Source organism: Petaurus breviceps, unplaced genomic scaffold (genome assembly GCF_028583685.1).
Source record: "Petaurus breviceps papuanus isolate PSGF00001 unplaced genomic scaffold, PetGlider_PUasm1.0 90919, whole genome shotgun sequence".
In the NCBI taxonomy this organism is placed as follows: Eukaryota; Metazoa; Chordata; class Mammalia; order Diprotodontia; family Petauridae; genus Petaurus; species Petaurus breviceps.
In genome coordinates, this window is record NW_027187378.1 from 38,932,879 (window position 1) to 38,955,297 (window position 22,419).

Here is a 22,419-nt window from a genome sequence, read left to right on the forward strand (position 1 = left end):
GAAAGAAAGAAAGAAAGAAAGAAAGAAAGAAAGAAAGAAAGAAAGAAGAAAGGAAGGATTTATTAATTGCCTACAATGCCTCAGGTACCATGCTAAACACTTTATAAATATTATCTCATTTGATTATCATGGCAACCCTGGGAGGTGGGTATTATCCCTATATTACAGTTTAGTAAAGTGAGGCTGAGGTTAAATGACTTGCCAAGAGTCACATAGCTAGTTAAGGAATTAGGCTGAATTTGAACTCAAGTCTTCTCACTTCTAATTTCATCACCATGATGCTAATCCAAGTCTTATTGACATCACCTCCCTCAGTCTCCTCTATCTAACCTGTGGCTGGAGGGCTGGAAATTGAAGTATTAAACTCCTCCCAATTCCTTCCTTTATAGATGGCAGAAATTGAACTTCCAGCATTTCCCAGTTTGCATCTGCTACTCTGTCTTTTTCTGACTCCATGAAATAAGATACCTCGTACCAGGTCCCCTTCAGGTTCCCCTATGGTCATGTCCTTGCCTCCTTTTGTCTGTTGTCAGTAGCTACCTAAGAGCAGGGAATGTCTTTTTATTAATTGTTATTGCCAGCACTTTGTAGGATGCCTAGCCCTTAGTAGGTGATTAATCAATGTATGTTGGATTCAGTGGACTGGATTCCTAACTCCAGGTCCTGTACTCTATCCACTAACATGCCTGGCTGCCTTCTGGGGAGGAAAGGGGAGGCGTTAGACTAGATGGTCTCTGCAATCTGTTCCAGCTCCAAATATATGATCTTATTAATATTAGATCATGTTATATGGAGGAAAGAGCACTACACTCCAAGTGAGGGCATCTGAGTCCTGCTATTAACTAGCTATATGACCTTGGGGAAATTACTTTACTTTTTTGGGCCTTAGTCTCCCCATTTAAAATGAGTCTTGTGTTACAAGATTTCTATGTTTCCTTCTAACTCCAATGGTCTCAGATAAACTCATCAGTACTCACTGTTTCCTCCACCAGTGCCCTGGGAATGGTTTTAATGTTTTTCACTCCAATTTGGTGAAGTGAAGTCCTAGAGAGCTGCCAGATTCAAGGATCTTCCCATCAAGTCCCTAAAGAAGCCTGAGATGAAATCAAGATAAGGGAATTCTCTGGGTTCTTCTTGGCAGCACTAGACTGAAAAATCTGGTTATTTCTGGGGACTTGCCTTTCCTGGCCATTGAGCAAAAAGATAAACTTTGGTATAGATTGTGAGACATGGGAGACACTAACACATGACTTCCCAGCATGGAATGTCCTCATCAAAGAAGCTGTTGTCCTCTATGAACAAAGTAGAATTGCAGTAGCTCAAAAGAAATGCAAGATGCACAAATTTAGAGACATCTCCATTCCAAATGTCCACATAGGCTATTTATGCCTTACCTGTGGTAGAGTCTCCCAAACTAGTAATGTTGTGATCAGCCACAGTCAGACACACTGTACTTTGACCCCATTGTAGACCTTGTAGGTCTCTTTCAGTATAAAGGACAACAATTATGATGAAATAAAGAAGCCCATCAAAGTATTCAACAAATCAAAAGGAGGAATGATGGCCCTATGTAAAGTACAAAATAGGACCAATGAAGATTCATGTATGAAAAGTGTTGAAAGATATGCCATTAAAGACATACATGGTTGGAGAAAGAGATGGGCTTCTCATAAAGTAAAAATTAAAGAAAGCAGGTGAATAGTTGTAATACTGCCTTGGTATCCTAGAAACATTAAAAGAACCTGCCTAGGTTAACAGAAGAGAAAATAGAATATCTAAATAAACCTTTTTTAGAAAAAGAAATCGAGCAGCCATAAATGAACTTCTGAAGTGGGGACAAAACATCAAGACTATATGGATTTACAAGTAAATTCCAGCAGATATTTAAAAATCAACTAATATTGATATTAAGTAAATTATTTGGAATAATAGGCAAAGAAAGAGTCCTACCAATCTCCTTTTATGAAACAAATATGGCACTGACACATTAACCAGGAAGAGCAAAAACAGAGAAAAAAAAAGCAAAGATCAATTTCACAATGAATATCGATGCAAAAATCCTAAATAAAATATTAGCTAGGAGATTACAACAATATATCACAAAGATTACACATTGTGACCAAGTGGAATTTATACCAGAAATGCAAAAGTGGTTTAACATAAGGAAACTATTAACATAAGTGATTATATCAATAACAAAAGTAACAAAATCATATGATTATATTAATAGGTGCAGGAGAAGCTTTAAAAAATACAACACTCATTCCTATTAAAAAACACTTGAAAGCATAAGTGTATGTATGGGTTTTTCCTTAAAATGATAAGAAACATCTACCTAAAACCATCAGGAAGAATTATTTGTAATGGGTATAAGCTAGGAGCCTTTCTAATAAAATCAGGAGTAAAACAAGGATGCTCATTGTCACCAATATTAGTCAATATTGTATTAGAAATGCTAGCAATAGCAATAAGAGAAGAAAAAAATCAAAGGAATTAGAATGGCCAATTTGGAAATAAAGTTATGTTTTTTGCAGATGATACACTTGAAAATTTTTAGAGATTCAACTAAAAAGTTAGTTGAAAATTATTTTTTGCAAAGTAGCAAAAAATAAAATAAACCCATATAAATCATTAGCTTTTCTACATATCACTAATAAAACCCTACACAAAGAGACAGTAAGAGATACCCCATTTAAAATAACCATAGACAGCATAAAATATGAAGGAGTATACCTGCCAAGACTAACCCAGGAACTACATGGACATAATTCTAAAACACTTTTTATACAAATAGAGTCAGATTTTAATAATTGAAAAATATGAATTGTTCATGAATGGGCAGAGTCAATATAATAAAAATTACAATTCTCCCTAAATGAATGCCATCCCAATTACATTGCCAAAAATTATTTTGTTGAGCTAGAAAAAATGATAACAAAATTCATTTGGAAGAACAAAAGATCAAGAATATCAAAGGAATTAATGGGGGAGGGATGTAAAAGAAGGAGGTAACAGATCTGAAACTATTTTATAAGGTGGTAATTATCAAAACTATCTGGTACTGCCCAAGAAATAAAAAGACCAATCAGTAGTACAGAGTAGACATATAATACATAGTAGTAAGTGATTAACATAACCTTGTATATAACAAATGTAAAGATTTAAGCTTGTGAGATAAGAATTCACTATATGGTAAAAATTGTTGGGAAAACAAAAAGCAGGCTGGCAGAAATTGGGTATCAACCAATATCTTACACCATTTACCAAGATAAAGCCAAAATGAACACGTGGCCTAGATATAAAGGGAGATACCATAAATATTATAAGAAATTTAGAGGAACATGGAACATACTATCTATCAGACTTGTGGATAGAAGAATTTATGAATACAAAAGAAATAGAGAGCATTGTGAGATATAAAATGAATGATTCTGATTGCATTAAATTAAAATGTTTTGTACAATTGAAACTAATATAGCCAAGATTATAAGGAAAGCAGAAAATTGAGGGGGGAGGGAATTATAAACAGTTTCTCAGATGAAGGTCTAATATCTGAAATATAGACAGAACTTTGACAAATTTGAAGGATGTGAGTCATTCACCAGTTGATAAATGGTCAGAAGATATGACCAGGCAGTTTTTATAAAGAAATCAAAGCTATATATAGTCATATGAAACTGCTCTAAATCATTATTCATTAGAGAAATACAAATTAAAACTACTTTAAGCTATCATCTTACAGATTAGCTACAATGATAGAAGAGAAAATGACAAATGTTGGAGGGGATGTGGAAAAATTGGGACGCTACTAAGTTATTGGTGGAACTACTGCAAATCGATCCAACCATTTTGGAGAGCAATCTGAAATTATGCCCAAAGAGTTATAAAACTGTGCATATCCTTTGACACAACAATACCACTTTTTGGTCTGGTTCCCAAGCTGACCAGGGAAAAAGGAAAAGAACCTCTATGTTCTCAAATATTTATAGCAGCTGTCTTTGTAGTGGCAAAGAACTGGAAATTGAGGGAATGTCCATCAATTGGAGAATGGCTTAACAAGTTGTGGTATATGATTGTGATGGAATTCTACTGTGCTGTAAGAAATAATGAGCATGTTGATTTTAGAAAGACACAGAAAGACTTGCATGAAGTAATGAAGAGTGAAATGAATAGATTCAAAAGAATGTTGTATAGAGTAACAGCAATATTGTTTGAAGAACAACTGTAAAAGATCAAGTTATTCTAAATATTATAAGTACTCAAATCAACTACAAAGGACCTATGAAATAAAATGCTATCCACCTCCAGGAAAGAAATGATAAATTGAAGAATGCATAGTATGGTTTTTCATATATATGTATACATATATTACATATGTATATCAGATCGTGGCTTTCTCTTAATGCAGGGTGGGGAGGGAGGAAGACAGTTCAGAACTTAAAATCTAAACAAAAATTTTTTTATTTAATTTTTAAAAATCATTAAAAGAACCATAGAAATGTCAGTGCTATGTGAAGGCAAAGTAGAAAGGGCATAAGCACTATAGTCGGAGGACCCATATTCAAATACAACCATTAATGCTTACTACCTATATGTCCTTGGGCAATTCACTTAACCTCCATGAACCTCAGTTTTCTCATTGTAAAATGAGGGAGTTCACCTAGATGGCCTCTGAGACCCCTCCTAGATCTGGTACTATGATCCTAAGGACTTAAACAAAAATTAGGAATAGGTTAAAGTTGTGGATTGATTTCACACTCTATAGTTACTGGAGGACAAACTCATAGAGATGGGATGATGGATCCAACATAGTATCAATGCACTGATATAAGTGAGACATCAAATGAATGCTTCTATGGTTCTGTTTTCTATACTACAAGAGAACATAACATTCCTGGAGAGAGGAATTAAGTTTAGCTCTTTTGAGTTTACCTCTTTGGGGACTAGCAGCAGGCTTCATAAAGTAGGATCTTACTAAATGCTTATGACCTTAGGTATAAGTGTAGTTAATCAACAACATAATGCTTTGAAGGGTGAGCTGAAAAAGCCCTACCCCCACCCTACCAAAATAGCTATGCCACTATCATTGTTCACTTGTGTCAGATTCTTTGTGGTTCCATTTGAGTTTTTCTTGGCAAAGATGCTAGAGTGGTTTGCCATTTCCTTCTCCAGATCATTTTGCAGATGAGGAAACTGAGGCAAGCAGAGTTAACTGACTTATCCAGGGTCACACAGCTAGTAAGTGTCTGAGACCAGATTTCAACTAGGTAAGATGAGTCTTTCTGAATCCAGGACCAACACTCTGTCCACAGTGCTACTTAGCTGCCCTGGGATCAAGAGGGAAATTTAAAATTTAGCAACAACTGTTTTGAGAGATGGTATGAAGTCAGGCCCTTGCACACAGTTCTCTAGCTCTCCCTCAAAACTTTCATTCTAAGTTTCTACTTCAAATATCTACTACTCACATAATCTGTATAAATTAGCTTGAGCACCTTTCCTGGCACCTCGACTGGTTTCCCCACTGGGCATTTTGGGTTTACAGCCAATAGAGGCCACCAGAGGTACAGAGAGGCTTGTTGTATGTTTCAGGTCTCTAGTTTATTTGTACACCTGTAGAGGTAGACAGTCAAGCTTTTTTTTTTATTAATTCTTTAATTTATTAATTTGTTTGTTTCCTTTTAATTTACAGGATTCAATTCCACAATTCCTTGAATTTCACATTTTGTCCCCCTCTCTCCTCTCTCCCCCCCCCATGGCGTCTTATAATCAAGTATAGGATCTGTAGATACTTTCACATTATACAATGGTCAGGTTAAGGATGGATTGTACCAGCTGGGATGAAAAATGGTATAGAGGACATAAAATCAAATAAGAGAACAAAAAAGATCAGGTATTTTGCTTCCACCTGGATATAAATTTAGTTCTTTCTAGTTCTTTCTCTGGATGCACATTTTTCTCTCCATCATGCGTCTTTTGGGATTGACTTATATCCCTGCATTGTTGAGAAGAGTCCAGTCTATCAAAGTTGGTCATCACACATATGTTGTGTCCATAATTGTGTACAAATTCCTCCTGGTTCTACTCTTCTCACTCAGCATCAGTTCTTTTAAGCCTCTCCAGATAAATATGAAGACCGCCTGCTCCCCGTTTCTTATAGCACAATAATATTCCATAACATTCATATACCACAACTTGTTCAGCCATTCCCCAATTGATGGACACCCCCTTAATTTCCAATTCTTTGCCACAACAAAAAGAGCTGCTATAAACATTTTTGTACATATGGGTCTTTCTCCCATTTCTATGATCTCTTTGGGATATAACCCTAGGAGTGGTATTGCTGGATCAAAGGGTATGAAAGTATTTATAGCCCTTTGGGCATAGTTCCAGATTGCTCTCCAGAAAGGCTGGATCAGTTCACAGCTCCACCAACAATGCATTAGTGTTCCAGTTTGCCCACATCCTCTCCAGCATTTGTCATTTTCCTGTTTTGTCATCTTAGACAATCTGACTGGTGAGATGTGGTATCTCAGAGTTGTTTTGATTTGCATTTCTCTAATCAATAGTGAATTAGAGCATTTCTTCATGTGCTTATAGATAGCTTTAATTTCTTTCTCTGAAAACTGCCTGTTCATATCCTTTGACCATTTATCAATTGGGGAATGACTTGTATTCTTATAAATTTGACTCAGTTCTCTGTATATTTTAGAGATGAGTCCTTTGTCAGAGACATAGGTAGTAAAGATTCTTTCCCAATTTCCCACCTCCCTCTTAATCTTGGTTACATTGGCTTTATTTGTACAGAAACTTTTCAATTTCATGTAGTCAAAATTATCCATTTTACATTTTATAATGTTCTCTAATTCCTGTTTTGTCATAAAGTCATTCCCTCTCAACAAGTCTGATAGGTAAACTATTCCTTGTTTTAGCAGACTGCTTACAGTATCAACCTTTATACCTAGATCATGAACCCATTTAGACTTGATTTTGGTATATGGTGTTAGATAATGGTCTATGTCCAGTTTCTGCCATACTATATTCCAGTTTTCCCAGCAGTTTTTGTCAAATAGTGAGTTCTTATCCCAAAAACCAGGGTCTGGGGGTTTATCAAACAATACATTACTGTAGTCGTTGACTTCTGAATCTCGTGTGCCTAATCTATTCCATTGATCCACTCCTCTATTCCTAAGCCAGTACCAAGTAGTTTTGATGACTGCTGCTTTATAGTACAGATTGAAATCTGGTAAAGCTAGTCCACCTTCCCTAGCATTTTTTTTTTCATTAATTCCCTTGATATTCTGGACCGTTTATTCTTCCAGACGAATTTTGTTACTATTTTTTCTAACTCTATAAAGTAGTTTTTTGGTAAATTAATTGGTATGGCACTAAATATATAATTTAATTTAGGTAAAATTGTCATTTTTATTATATTAGCTCGACCCAGCCATGAGCAATTGATATTTTTCCAATTACTTAGATCTGACTTTATTTGTATGAAAAGTGTTTTGTAGTTATGATCCTACAGGTCCTGGGTTTGTTTTGGCAGGTAGATTCCCAAATATTTTATAATGTCTACAGTAACTTTAAATGGGGTTTCTCTTTCTACTTCTTGCTGTTGAATTTCATTGGAAATATATAGGAATGCCGAGGATTTATGTGGGTTTATTTTATATCCTGCAACTTTGCCAAATTTATTTATTGTCTCAAGCAGTTTTTTACTTGATTCTCTAGGATTCTCTAAGTATATCATCATATCATCTGCAAAGAGTGATAGCTTGGTCTCTTCTTTGCCTAACTTGATTCCTTTGATTTCTTTTTCTTCTCTAATTGCTACTGCTAACATTTCTAGTACCAGATTGAATAAGAGGGGTGATAGTGGACACCCTTGTTTCACCCCTGATCTTATGGGAAATGCTTCCAGTTTCTCCCCATTACATATAATACTTGCTGATGGCTTTAAATAGATGCTACCTATTATTTTAAGGAAGGCTCCATTTATTCCTATACTTTCTAATGTTTTTAATAGGAATGGATGTTGTATTTTGTCAAAAGCCTTTTCTGCATCTATTGAGATGATCATGTGGTTTCTGCTAGTTTTATTGTTGATATGATCAATTATATTGATGGTTTTCCTAATATTAAACCATCCTTGCATTCCTGGAATAAATCCTACCTGATCAAAGTGTATTATTCTTGAGATAAGTTGCTGTAGTCTTTTGGCTAGTATTTTATTTAGAATTTTTGCATCTATATTCATGAGGGAGATTGGTCTATAATTTTCTTTCTCTGTTTTATCTCTTCCTGATTTAGGTATCAGTACCATATTTGTGTCATAAAAAGAATTTGGTAGGACTCCTTCTTCACTAATTTTCCCAAATAATTTGTAGAGTATTGGAATCAATTGTTCTTTAAATGTTTGGTAGAATTCACTAGTGAATCCATCTGGCCCTGGAGATTTTTTCCTAGGGAGGTCACTGATGGCTTGTTCAATTTCTTTTTCTGAGATGGGATTATTTAAGTAATTTACTTCCTCTTCAGTTAATCTGGGCAACTTGTATGTTTCTAAATATTCATCCATTTCCCTAAGATTGTCAAATTTATGTGCATACAATTGGGAAAAATAATTCCTAATTATTGTTTTGATTTCCTCTTCATTGGAGGTAGATTCACCCTTTTCATTTTTGATACTCATAATTTGGTTTTCTTCTTTCTTTTTTTTTTATCATTTTGACTAAAGGTCTATCAATTTTGTTGGTTTTTTCATAAAACCAGCTCTTGGTTTTATTTATTAGTTCAATAGTTTTCTTGATTTCAATTTTATTAATCTCTCCTCTAGTCTTCAATATTTCTAGTTTAGTATTTAATTGGGGATTTTGAATTTGTTCTTTTTCTAGGTTTTTTAATTGCATGCCCAATTCGTTGAGCTCCCTTTTCTCTAATTTAATCACGTATGCACTCAGGGATATAAAACTTCCCCTAAGAACTGCCTTTAATGTATCCCACAGATTTTGGTATGTTGTCTCATTATTATCATTCTCTTGAATGAAATTACTGATTGTTTCTATAATTTCTTGTTTGACCCACTCATTCTTTAGGATCAAATTGTTTAATTTCCAGTTAGTTTTTAGTCTGTCTTTCCCTGGCCCTTTATTGCATATAATTTTTATTGCATCATGATCTGAGAACGATGCATTTAATATTTCTGCCTTACTGCATAGAATTGTGAGGTTTTTATGCCCTAGAACATGGTCAATTTTTGAATATGTGCCATGAACCGCTGAGAAGAAAGTATATTCCTTTTTATTCCCATTCAGTTTTCTCCAGAGATCTATCATACCTATCCTCTCTAAAATCCTGTTCACCTCCTTAACTTCTTTCTTGTTTATTTTGAGGTTGGATTTATCAAGTTCAGATAGGGGGAGATTAAGGTCTCCCACTAGTATAGTTTTGCTATCTATTTCTTCCTCTAATTCCTTTACCTTCACCTCTAGGAATTTGGATGCTACACCACTTGGTACATATATGTTAAGTAGTGATATTGCTTCATTCTCGATGCTGCCTTTTAACAGGATGTAGTTTCCTTCCTTATCTCTTTTAATTAGGTCAATTTTTTGCATTTGCTTTATCTGAGATAAGGATTGCTACCCCTGCTTTTTTTACTTTAGCTGAGGCATGATATATTTTACTCCAACCTTTTACCTTTACCTTGTGTGTATCCCTCTGTTTCAAATGTGTTTCTTGTAAACAGCATATTGTAGGATTATGATTTCTAATCCATTCTGCTATCCGTCTCCGTTTTATAGGAGAGTTCATTCCATTCACATTTATAGTTATGATTGTTATCTGTTTCTTTCCCCTCATCCTATTCCTGCCCCTGTTAATGTTCGTATTTTCCCTCCCTTCTCCCTTCCCCCCCTTAATAGTTTTCCTTTTGACCACCACCTCCCTCAGTTTTCCCTTTTTGGCCCCCCTCCCTTTTCCTCCCCTTTTCCTCTTACTACTTCCCTCCCTACAAACCACTCCCACCCCCCTTTTGTAACCCTTTCCCCCTCCTACTACCTGTAGGATATTGTTATACTTAATGAGGTATGCTATTTTTTCTTCGCATCAAGAATGACAGGAATAGATCTCATGCGAAGCTCCTCTCCCTCCCCTCTTTCCCTCTAAAATGATGTGTGTTCTCCTTGTTTACCTTTCTAAGTCACTGTTGCTTCTCGTAATTGGAGGTTAAATTTTCCATTGAGTTCTGGCTTTTTTATTAAGAAGGTCTGGAACTCTGTTATATCATTGAATGACCATCTCTTTGCCTGGAAGAATATGCTCAGTTTCGCTGGGTATGTGATCCTTGGTTGTAATCCAAGCTGTTTTGGCTTCCTGAAAATAGTATTCCACTGCCTCCGATCTTTCAGTGTGGAGGCTGACAAATCCTGTGCAATCCTCACTGTGGACCCTCGATATTCGAATTGTTTCTTTCTGGCCACTTGAAGTATTTTCTCTTTTATCTGGTAGTTCTGGAGTTTGGCCACAACATTTCGAGGATTTTTCAGTTTGGGATCTCTTACAGCAGGTGTCCGGTGGATTCTGTCGATTTCTATTTTCCCCTCAGGTTCTAGTATCTCAGGGCAGTTTTCCTTAATGAGCTCTTGGAGAATGTTGTCCAGGCTCATTTTTTCATCATAATTTTCTGGTAGGCCTGTGATTCTCAGATTATCTCTCCTGGATCTGTTTTCCAGGTCAGTTATTTTTTCTTTGAGGTATTTTACCTCTTTTTCTAATTTTTCATTTTTGTTGTTTTGCTTGGCTAATTCTTGGTTCCTCATAGAGTTATTTGTTTCCATTTGTTTAATTCTGGTTTTTAGCAAATCATTTTCCTTGGTTAATTTTTGAAGCTCCTTTTCCATATCATACACTTTTCTTTTTAGAGAGATGTTTTCCTCATTATAATGTTTTTCGAATTCTGCTATTTTTGTTTTGAGAGAATGATTCATTTTGTCTTCTATCTCTCTCATTTTGCTTTCAAAGTTCCTTTTGATCTCATCTAGGAGAGCCTTCTGTGCTTGGGATCCATTCCCTGTTGAAGTCTCAGCTATGGGTGTGGAGTCCACATTGTCTCCCTCTGAGGTTGGTTCCTCCCTCTGAGGATAGTAGGAATCCAGAGTTTTTGTCTTTGTAGTCTGCTTTCTACCCATTTTGAGGCAGTGTCCTAGCCACGCCCTTCCTCTAGGATCCCAAGCCTTTACTGTAGAGGGTTTTGCCCTGGGGCAAGAGTTACTATATCTTCAGGGTTAGAGGGGGGATTTGGAGCAAGTGGGGTTCACTCTGTCATCCTTGTCTTTGGAGGTCCTGAAAGGGGCTTTTTATTTTTTTTAAAGATTTCTGGGCTATGAAGTGGTAGCCCCAGGAGTGTTTGCTGTCCAGTATAGGGGACCCTGTATTTGCTTCTTACCTTGCTCTTTCCAGTCCCAGTCCTTTGATGATAGGCCTGGTAGTGGATCTTGTGGTTGGTGGGAAGACTTGCCCTCCGAGTTGATCAGGCCCCTTCCAGGCCTGCATCTGCCAGCCGACAGTCAAGCTTTAATGATATCCAAATGGTCTTATTCTAAATGGATAATGGTTCCGAGTCAGTTGTTTAAGGCTGTCTGACAGATAACATTCTGGTTCCATGGTATTACCATTTAAGACAATACCTCATTCCACCAGTTGAAATGACAATCAGCCTTCCCAACTTGAGAATTTTCTGATACCAGCAGAATCTAGTATTAGATGAGATGGGAAGGTACATATAATTTTAAAACTAGACAGGAAGATCCTTATTATTTTTAACTGTGAAGAATAGGATCACAAGATTTTAGGACTTTAAAGGATCTTAGGGGTCATCTAATGTGATACCCTCCTCATTTTGCAGATGTGGAAACTGAGGTCGAGGGAAGAGAAGTAATTTTGTCCAAGGTCACTTAGATTATAAGTGGCAACACCAAAATCTGAGACAAAATCTTTTGACTTCAAATCCAATTTTCTTTTCATTACACAAAATGAACTGAGATTATTTTTCAACAAAGATCCAAATAAAATTTTTGGAATGCATTTGTCATGTACTTACTATGTTCAAGGACCAGGGACAGGCTCCATCAAGAATACATAGATGTGATAAGGCAGGAGCTAGAAATTTCTATTCTGGAAGGAAAGAGATTATTGAATCATTCTGTGAGTGTTTTGATAAATATTTTCATAGATTGAGTCTAGATGTTTAATATTATACCAGTGTTTAATGAGATCTTCTAATGATTATTTTCAAAAATGTCAACAAATCCACTTTGGTATCTGCAAAGCATTAGTACTTCAGCTCCATACTCTTCAAAAACTCATTCCAAATGAATCATTGGCACTGGTCACCAGTCTGTCATGTACAAATTATCTTTTAGGTATTTATTTGGGAAGGAAAATCAATTCAGTTGTTTTGACCACAAATTAGGTTCTACTATTCAAAATAAATGCTGACTAAATGTAAGGGGCTAAGTTCTGTTACTAGCTAGAAATAAGTTAGTGGCATGTCTGTATATGCACCAATCCTGTACTTTGCTCATCAAAAAAAGAGTTATTTTACATGTTATATTTTATTTGATATATTTTGTTTCTTCATCACCTTAACAATAAAGTGGCCAGTGAGGGCTAATCTTTGAATCATGCACAGATATTTTCTGCCTGTTTTTAATATAATCATATGGAAACTTTAGTGAGCCATTTTTTGGCTAAGAGTGATTCAGGCCAGTGGTTAGTACTATGTGATAATGAAAAGTCTTTTAATTGACTATGGAGCAAGAAGAAATAGTGATTTACTGAGTTAGACCTTGGAAGACATGCAAAAAAGGCAACCCATCTATCTCTCAGATTCTTTCTTGTGAGAATTTGAGAAGTCAAGATTGCTTCAAGCTGCTACTAAGAATCAGTTGGAGAAGGGCATCAAAAGTATCTTCTACCCAACAATGGTAACTGTGAGCACATGGCCACCTCTATGTCTGCATTTGTTCTTTCCTAATAGAATGTCAATATGTACTACAAGATAGATATGTCCAAGCAGCAATCTGGTAAGTTTTGGAGAGCCAAAGGCATACATGGAAACTGGAGTCAGTAAAATGACATCTTTGCCCACTCCCAGTCACAAGCCATAATGGCTGTGCAGACTTGCTGAGTGACCCCAAGCTCTCCTGCTGGATTCTGCTGCCTGGGAACATTCTTCTAACCAGGACCAGGCCACCAGACTTATCTTTTCAGCTTATGGCTCCCCCTTATTAGAGGCACTTTCTTGACATCTCCTATTTCATGACACTCTATGTTTGTGGTTGGCAGAAAAGTAGACACCATGGGGCTGCTGTATTTGTTTTATGGAAACTATAATTTTGGCTAAGACAGAACACGGGCATACTGAGTCAGGAGGGAAGGGGGATTGCTCTAAGGACACAAAGTCCCCTACAATTAGGAACCAATAGCAATAGCCACTGGGGTCAGGGGGTGACCAGGCAGAGACCTTTTGAGGGCTGCAAGGTCTAGAGATATTGTAGAGTGGCAAAGAGTGCTCTTATCTCAGCAGCAGACAAGCCCTTTAAGGAGATAGCCCAGCAATCAATTGACCTGCTTAACATAGTTCAGGAATGGATTGATCTGTTCATCTGAGGTACCATGATATGTACAGCTAAGTTTCCTGGACAGCAGGGGTCCCATGCTAGCTCAGCTGAATAGCAGAATAACATCTATCACCAATATTACAGCACCAAATAGATTTGACAAGGGTTCCACAAAGGGAAAAAAGAACTTAGAGTGACAGAAGGTGGGACCACGTATTTTGTCTATACAAGTGCTTAACTACCTTTATATTTTAAATTTGGGCCCACTGTCTCCAGGGATTTTCTGTGGGCAAAGGGGATTAGACTGACAGTTTAGGGGGATATTTTGTACCAGCTGTTCATTCTATACTTTCTCAGTAAAACTCTTTTTAAAAAGGCATTTGATGTCAACTGGTTAACTGTTAATGAACAGCACACCTGTGGGGACTCAGATGCTAGAGTAATAGAAACTGCAGTCCCTTGATTTACCCTAGAGCCCTGAGTGGTGGTAAACAGCCAACTTATAAGTGCAAGTGCCCAGTTTTAGGGAGTGGCCCCAGAGGGAGTGCTATGACTTCCTTTCTAAATATATCCTTCCCCATCCCCAATAAATAACCATGTGTAACAAAAAATAAAAAGAATGAAAATAAAAATAAATCGGTTCAGCAGAAGCGATCAATACACAATGATGTTTGACTCTATCCACAATGGTCCACATCCACGCGTTCAAACTACAAAAAAAATAGGGAGGTACATTTTCTCATATGTTATTCATTATAATTAGATGATGTTCAGGTTGCTTTAAATTGTTACTGTTTTTCTTTCCACTCACATTGTTTTAGCTATTTAGGCATATTGTTTTCCTATTTCTGCTTACCTCTCTCCCCATTAGTTCATATTAGTCTTCCCATGCTCCTCTCAATTCGTCATATTTATTGTTTCTTATGGTGCCATAATATTCCATTATATTCATGCATCATAATTTACATAGCCAGGCCCCAATCAATGACATCTATTTCATTTCTAGTTCTTTGTGACCATAAAATGTATTGTGATGAATATATTGCTATAGATGGGAGTTTTCTTTCTATCTTCAACCTTCCTGGGATATGTGCCTTTGTACTAAGATCTCTCAAAGAGTACAGACATGTTAGTCCTTTTATTAGCTCAATTCCAAATTGCTTTCTCAAAATGTTAGACCAATCCATAGCTCCACCAATGTAGTTCTCACACACTTTCCAACATTGGTCCATTTTTTTGGTCATCTTTCCCAATTTGTTGAGTATGAAGCTAAACCTCAGACATGTTTTGATGTGCATTATTATTATTAGGGTTTGGGAGAAATTTTTCATGTAGTTATTGATAGTTTGCATTTCTTATTTTTATATCTTTTGACCATTGTGGTCAAATGAGGGTTTTTAAGCCAATCTTTTAAATAAAATATTATACCTGGTATTCTGTACAAGCTCTACTCATGAAACATTAGAGATTCCAAAAATTAAATTTAGGAGTTGCCCAAAGGATAATGAACAGTTACACAGTGCGTGAGAGTAGGACACAATACATCTCCAACCATAAGAAGCATAAGTGTAGCAGATGGGGAACTGGAATTAGAGTCAAGGAGATCCAGGTTCAAATCCTGCCTCCAACACTTGCTAGTTAACTTCTCTGTATTTCAATTCTTTCCTCTACAAAATTCAGAAGTGGGGACATTTCTCTAGCTTCTTCTAGCAACAAATCTAAGAACTTTTGATGGACATGTCCTATGCCCCAGAACAAAACCCCTTTTGTAGAATGCATAAGAGGACATGGAAGGACATAGGCAGCAGGCAGTGCCTGGAATTTAGTGAAAAAAAAAAAAGGTGGGGGAGGTAATGCAAGCTTTGGCAGATCCTCTGAAAACTGGGAAGGCTTCAAGCATGGTCACGGTTACCAGCTTGATGTCTGTCTTCTTTGGACTAGCCTAGCTAAGCATGAAGAGACCCATCACTAGATTGGCAGCAGTAAGATGACTGCTCCAGGCGCAGCCACCCTTGAACACCATCCCTCAAATTATAGGAAGGATGTAATCTTTGTGGGTGGAAGGAGGGATCATGCTGTTGAGCCAAAGATCATTGGAATATGAAAGTATGGAAATACTGTACTGGCATAAAAGCTTCCTCTGTGCTATTGTGAACTTTACACCATGTATTATTAGTATTATTGCCATGCATAAAGTCATTTATTGCTATTGCTTAAGCTCAGTAAAGTACCTACTGGCCTGGTGTGTGTGGTTTGGTTTTGTTCTTTCTAAGTTAAGAACAGCCTGGACTCACAAGACAAAGTTGTATAAAGGATCAAAATTAATTTTTCAATCATTTGGTAAGTATCTACTATGTCCAAATGGTCATTCTGGTCAGAGGATGAGGTAAGATGAAGACTCATGGTCCTTACCCTAAAGGAGTATGCAATCTAGTTGGGAAAACAATACACATATCCAAATAATGGTGATACATGGTAAAAACTGATCCATGCTATACAAAGAAAGTATTGTCATTGTTCTGTGTGTCCAGCTCTGTGACTCCATTTGGGGTTTTCTTGGCAAAGATACTGGAGTGATTTGCCATTTCTTTCTTCAGCTCATTTGACAGATGAGGAAACTGAGGCAAACCAGGTTAAGTGACTTGCACCAGGTCACACAGCTAGTAAGTATCTGAGGTCGGGTTTGGACACAAGAAGAGAGCAAGTATCCCCGACTGTAGGCCCAACATTCTGTCCACTACTCCACCTAGTTAGCCTACAAAGAAAGTGAGAGCCATATAAATGATGCTTGTAGGAACCCAGAGCAGGGAGGCCTCAGATGGAGATTCTGTGCATGGGCATCTCTATGATGAGGCATTAAAGAGTCTACAATGCACTGAATTTAAAGCTCTAACACATAAGAAGTCCTATAAACTATTAAACTGAACAAATATTTATTAAGTATCAACCAGGTGCCATGCCTTATGCTGGGCTAAGGGAGATTCACAGACTTTTTTTTTAAAATACAGGATCTCTGCTCTCAAAGTGATGAGTATTTCCCTCTTTTCCACTTAGTCCCTGTGGAAACTCAGGAAATTCAAGGAACATCTCTCAGCTTCAGTTTCCTTATTTGTAAAATGTAGGAACAGCCTCTGAAGTCCCTTCCAGTTCTTAACGCACAAACCAAGACTAGCAAATTATAATACCAGTCTATCCTCTGTTCCTGATGGCAGGCAAATAACATACAGCTGTGAAGTCATTTTCCTTGACAACTATCTCTGACCTATATTTAATGATGTGGTAACACAGATAGCAACACACTAGGCAGCCTCATACCTACAATGCTATTTCATGCATGCCCTGCTAGGAAGGGATGCTGAATAAATTCATTGGTGTTCATAGTTTTCAGAAAGGAAGTGACCTTCTGGCCTTTCTATCCCTCATTTCTATGTGGGGCAGGAGGAAAGAGAAGCTGAGTTTGTGGATCAACCCAATTAGGATTGATCTTTAAGCCTCTGCCTACTGGCATAACCCTTCTCTTTTCTGGCCCACAATGCTTTTGTGAGCCCTGCTCTTCTGACCTTGGCTTAATGGAATAGATTCTACAGAGAAGCAATCATTCCTGCTTAGATATTGTTTGCTGCCTTTACTGTTAGCATATAATTGACAAGCATATAAATAGTACATAATAAGGAGAACACAAAACACAAGAATTTTAAAAATTAAAACGAATGCATCTACCCAACGATGGATGGTGAGCTTTCCATTCTTCTCAACTTTAGAAGCTCCCTAGATAGAAAATTAATCAGGACCTAGAAATTCTAGGAAATGCAGTTTTATTTCCCCTGGAGTGGGCAAAGGAGCTTAACATATACTTCCCACAAGCAGTTCAATCCACATTTCCAGTAGGAGTGGATAACAGGTGCTTATGCTAACACTGGTACTCCCAGCAAGACAAATGATCTTAAGATCTGGTTGAACTAAAAAGAAGACAGAAGTTTGTCTCAGTTCCCTGGAAGGGGCTTCCAACCTCCTCTGGCAACTGACAGTTTATCATTCATGAAGCAGAGTGGGCATGTCCAACAGTGCACTCTGGCAAGGAGCCAGCTGCCATTCCCCTTGATCTTGGCATCCCTGCCTTCTGATACAGTACCCTCTCCTACTGCTGCATCTCGTCATTTCCCATCACCATACACCAATAAAACCCTCATTGTCATCAACATCAGGGTGGGCAAAAGGCAAAGAGACAGGTGCCACATCTGTTGTTCATCCTTTGTTTTCAAAAAGGACCAATGACATCACAGGGTGATGTTTTTGAATTTAAGTGAGGCAGGGTTGCACAAAGTTGTCAGCCTATCTCTCTCTCCCTGAGACATTAATATCCAGTAGCAGGACAAAAGTCAAAATGACGTGAGGGTCCCAGATGCAATAGATGACCCTGGCATCTTCAATGTCAACCAGGCTCTAAGCACCCCACAATGCCTGCTTCAGCTGCCTTTGTGGCCATTGGAACAAATTTGTTCTCATCTACCCATTCCTCTTAGGGAAGTCATCACATGCTTGGGGAAGATACTCTCCTGACTCACTATCCATGGCTATGAGGCTTATTGGTTACCCTCAACCTGGTTTAGCCTGTCTTGCAAGAGGTTTTATCAGGGTGTGACTGGTGTACATGCTAAAGTTTCTTGGAGCCACAGATGAGAGTTGAGTGACAGATGGACACAAAAGTTAAGACAAGCAGCCCTGAAAAGGACTCAGTAAGAGTCCATGCCAATGGTGCTATTCCTCAGATAGATGGTGCAGTGGATAGAATAGAAGACCAATAGTCAGGAAGATCTGAGTTCAAATCCAGTCTAAGACATTTACTGGCCATGTGACCTTTGGCAAGTCACTTAACTATCATAGTTTCCTCATACGTAAAATGAGCTGGAGAAGGAAATGGCAAACCAATGTAGTATCTTTGCCAAGAAAACCCCAAATCGAGGTCACAAAGAGTTGGACATGACTGATCAACAACATTCTTGGGTGCTACATCTAATGTGGAATTCAATAGCTAATTTCTTTAATGTATGTCAAAGTCAATATATAACTTCTGAACTAAAAAGGAGGGGAAGATAATGCTAAATGGCAAAAGTGCATGTAATGCTTTTGTACATCATCGCCTACTCTTCGCATGTTTCATCAATCAATCAAAAATTCAAGTATCGGAGCAGCTAGGTGGTGCAGTGAATAGAGCACCAGCCATGGAGTCAGGAGGACCTGAGTTCAAATCCAGCCTCAGACACTTAATACTTACTAGCCATGTGACCTTGGGCAAGTCACTTAACCCCAATTGCTCTGCTTTCCTCCTCCAAAAAAAAAAGGCAAAAAGAAATCAAGTATTTATTGTGCTAAGTGCCCAGCACTGAGCAAGGAACTTAGGATACAAGGACAAAGGTTAAAAAGTCCCTTCTCTAAAATGATACTATATTCTATCGGGAGAGACAATACATCTATACATGTGAACATATATAGAATAAATACAAAACAATAACAATAATACTTATAGGGCACTTTAAAATTTGCAAACTTTACAAATATTATCTTATGTGATCCTAACAACAACCCTGGGAGGCAGGTGCTATTAATATTTCCATTTTACAAATGAAGAAAGCAAGGTAGACAGAGGTTAAATGAGTTGTCCAGGGTCATGTAGCTTGTAAGTATTTAAGAATGAATTTGAATTCAGGACTCCAGGACCAGTGTTCTATCCATGGTGCTAACTTTAAGCTCTGCCTGCTTTCCTCTGTCCCTCTTTCCACTGTTCTACTCCACTTAGAAGCAGGTAGGTGATACAGTGGTTTGAGTGCCAGTCCTGGAGTCAAGAGGACTTGAGTTCAAATCCAGACTCAAACACTTAAGAGATGTATAATCCCTAGGTAACTCACTTAACCTTGTTTGTCTTCATCTGTAAAATGATCTGGAGAAGGCAATGTCAAACCTATCCAATATCTTTGCCAAGAAAACCCCAAATGGGATCATGAAGAGTTGGACGTGACTAATCAACTAAACAACAACATCCACCTCACCAGGAAACTGCCTCATTTAGGGAGAGAAAGTACTGGAAGTTAGGGCATTGGGCAAAGATGCATGTAGAAGGACTTGAGCTAATTCTATAAGGCAGAGGTAAGGGAAACGTGCATAAGGAAGCATCATGGATAAGGGTGTAATGCGAATGTAAATTTTAAAGATCTTCCCTGCCCCTAGGCTAAAGTGCACCAGAAGCCTGGGGAGGGAGGCTTGTTTTTCAGAAGATACTTTTTGATTGGCCAGTGGGTCAAAAAGGTTGTTACATTCTCTGAGCCAGGAGAAGGCTATATAAGCACTGATGTGTAGCTTTGTTTTGGGACTCACTTTGAGAAGTGTTTTGTGATTTGATCTGAATTCTGGGAAGCCGTTGTTGAGAGTCCCCCGGCTTTGAAAAACCCAGAATGTGGAAACCCAGATGTTGACTGGGTATGGATGTAATGGTTGGACAGTTTGGAAATCTGTCTATTTGATGTTTCTGTCTTGATAATTATGCCTGTATACTTTGAGGTTCAGGGTGCTGACCTTTTCTCCTGAACAAGGTAAACGATATATGTCTGACTGATTAAAGTAAGCTTGTTAACCCATTTTGAGTTGCTTTCCTTTAGCAAAGCAGATCCAAGAACCTGTATGGGCAGCAAACCCTGAGGACGCGCTTGGGGTGCTTGCTGCTACAAAGGGATAGAAAGAACACTTTGAATGGTCCATAACAAAAGCCTCTCAAGTCTACAAGATTTCAGGAACATTTCTCAGTCATTTCCAGGACAGTCAGGAGCAGTATCCCTTGCAGATCATCAGATGTTCTATGCCCTATCATCGTACAGATGATTTTTGTGCCTCATTTGGCTTCTACAAAGCAGGAGGAAGGCAGGTCAGTACATACTGTATTAGAAAGAAGGGATCCAGTAACTGTCTCAAATGATGAAGCAGCTCCCCTACCCCGTGGCCCTGATCTACATGTACCCTTGATCCCATCCCTTTCTATCTCTTCTCAGACCATGTTTCATTAGCCTATCAGAACTCTGCTGTTAGAGCTGAGTCAGGAGGGAGCACAGTTGACCAGCCCCATGAATGCAAAGGCAGAGTATACAAGCTGCTGATGGAAAACAATAATGCTTTGGGGAAGGCAGATTGAGGCAAGCACTCCCCTAGCAACACACAGACAGATCCCCTGACATTTCCTACATCTTGTCTCCTGATTGAGTATTGACCTCCCTGTCTGAATGTTTACTTCTGTGTTAATTCCCTATGTCTTTATCAGCTGCCTGGCTTGTGGAGTTTCAAAGAAACCCTGACAATGACTCATTCTGCACTTTTGGCTCAAGTTTATTTGAATTCCATTTTAGACTCTGTTCTTCTCCATTGCTTATTTTTTCTGTCTTTAATCTCTCCCTCTCCACTGCCTTTTTCTTTTAAGCCAAGAAACATGTACAGGATCTACCCTGACCCCAAAATACACAAACAAGCAAACAAAAAGAAACCCTTTACCCTTTGAAACTCTACAGTTACCCTTCTATTTTAACCTTCAATCTAGCAACTCTGGTCCAGGACCAATTCCAAAACTGAGTGGATTGAGGCCTTCAGGTTCAGGGTAGGGACAGGGTCTCTAGAGGCCTGGCTTGAAGAGGTCATTGTTCCTGATGAGAAGAGCAATACAGATATGAAGACTTCTAAACTGACTAGTCCTTATGGATGGCTGTAGCAGCAAGCACCCCAAGCACGTCCTCAGGGTTTGCTGCCCATACAGGTTCTTGGATCTGCTTTGATAAAGGAAAGCAACTCAAAATGGGTTAACAAGCTTACTTTAATCAGTCAGACATATATCATTTACCTTGTTCAGGAGAAAAAGGTCAGCACCCCGAACTTCAAAGCATACAGGCAGAATTATCAAGACAGAAACAGATCAAGTAGACAGCTTTCCAAACTGTCCAGCCATTACATCCATACCCAGTCAACATCTGGGTTTCCACATCTGGGTTTTCCAAAGCTGGGATACTCTCAACAACGGCTTCCCAGAATTCAGATCAAATCACAGAACACTTTTCAAAGTGAGTCACAAAACAAAGCTACACATCAGGGCTTATATAGCCTTCTCCTGGCTCAGAGAATGTAACAACCTTATTGACTCACTGGCCAATCAAGAAGTATCTACTGAAAAACAAGCCTCCCACCCCCGTGTTTCAGGTGCCCTTTAGCCTAGGGGCAGGGAAGATCTTCCAAATTTGCATTCCCATTACAATGGCTTATGGTGTGAAGCTAGTGAGTGGCTGGCCTAGTAGAGATTTGCACCCCAGGTCCTCTAATGCCAAGACCAGAGCTGTTGTTATGATGGTAATTATTAACAGGGGTGGTGATGCTGACACTGCTTCTGATGACCATCTAAATTACTGAACAAACACTTGCTAAGTGGCTACCATTTTCCAGGACAGTGCTAGGTTATAGGAATATAAAATAAAAATGAAAAATCAAGAAAAGGGGTGGCTAGGTGGCACAGTGAATAGAGCACCAGCCCTGGAGTCAGGAGGACCTGAGTTCAAATCCAACCTCAGACATTTAACACACACAAAAAAAACTAGCCATGTGACCTTGGGCAAATCACTTAACCCCAATTGCCCTCCAAAAAGCAAAAAATAGAAGAAGAAAAATCAAGAAAAAAGCATTTATTTATTACTTATATGTCAACAGTATGTTAAGCTTTGAGGATACAACTATTAATTTTGTTAAGTTCTCTACCCTAGAGAAACTTACATTC

The 22,419-nt window shown here is 38.1% G+C and overlaps 1 long non-coding RNA gene across 2 annotated transcripts in view; it reads right to left on the reverse strand.

Annotated features, from left to right (window-relative positions):
* LOC138152098 (uncharacterized) overlaps positions 1-21,896 on the reverse strand; it is a 42,584-nt gene extending 20,688 nt beyond the window's left edge. Inside the window, exons 1-2 of one of the 2 annotated variants that reach the window (XR_011166026.1) lie at positions 21,499-21,896; positions 12,101-12,174 (exon numbers count right to left, since the gene is read on the reverse strand). This is a non-coding gene — a long non-coding RNA (uncharacterized lncRNA). The remainder of the gene's footprint in view (positions 1-12,100; positions 12,175-21,498) is intronic. The other variant, XR_011166025.1, reaches the window with a different exon arrangement.
* Positions 21,897-22,419: the final 523 nt, after the last annotated feature.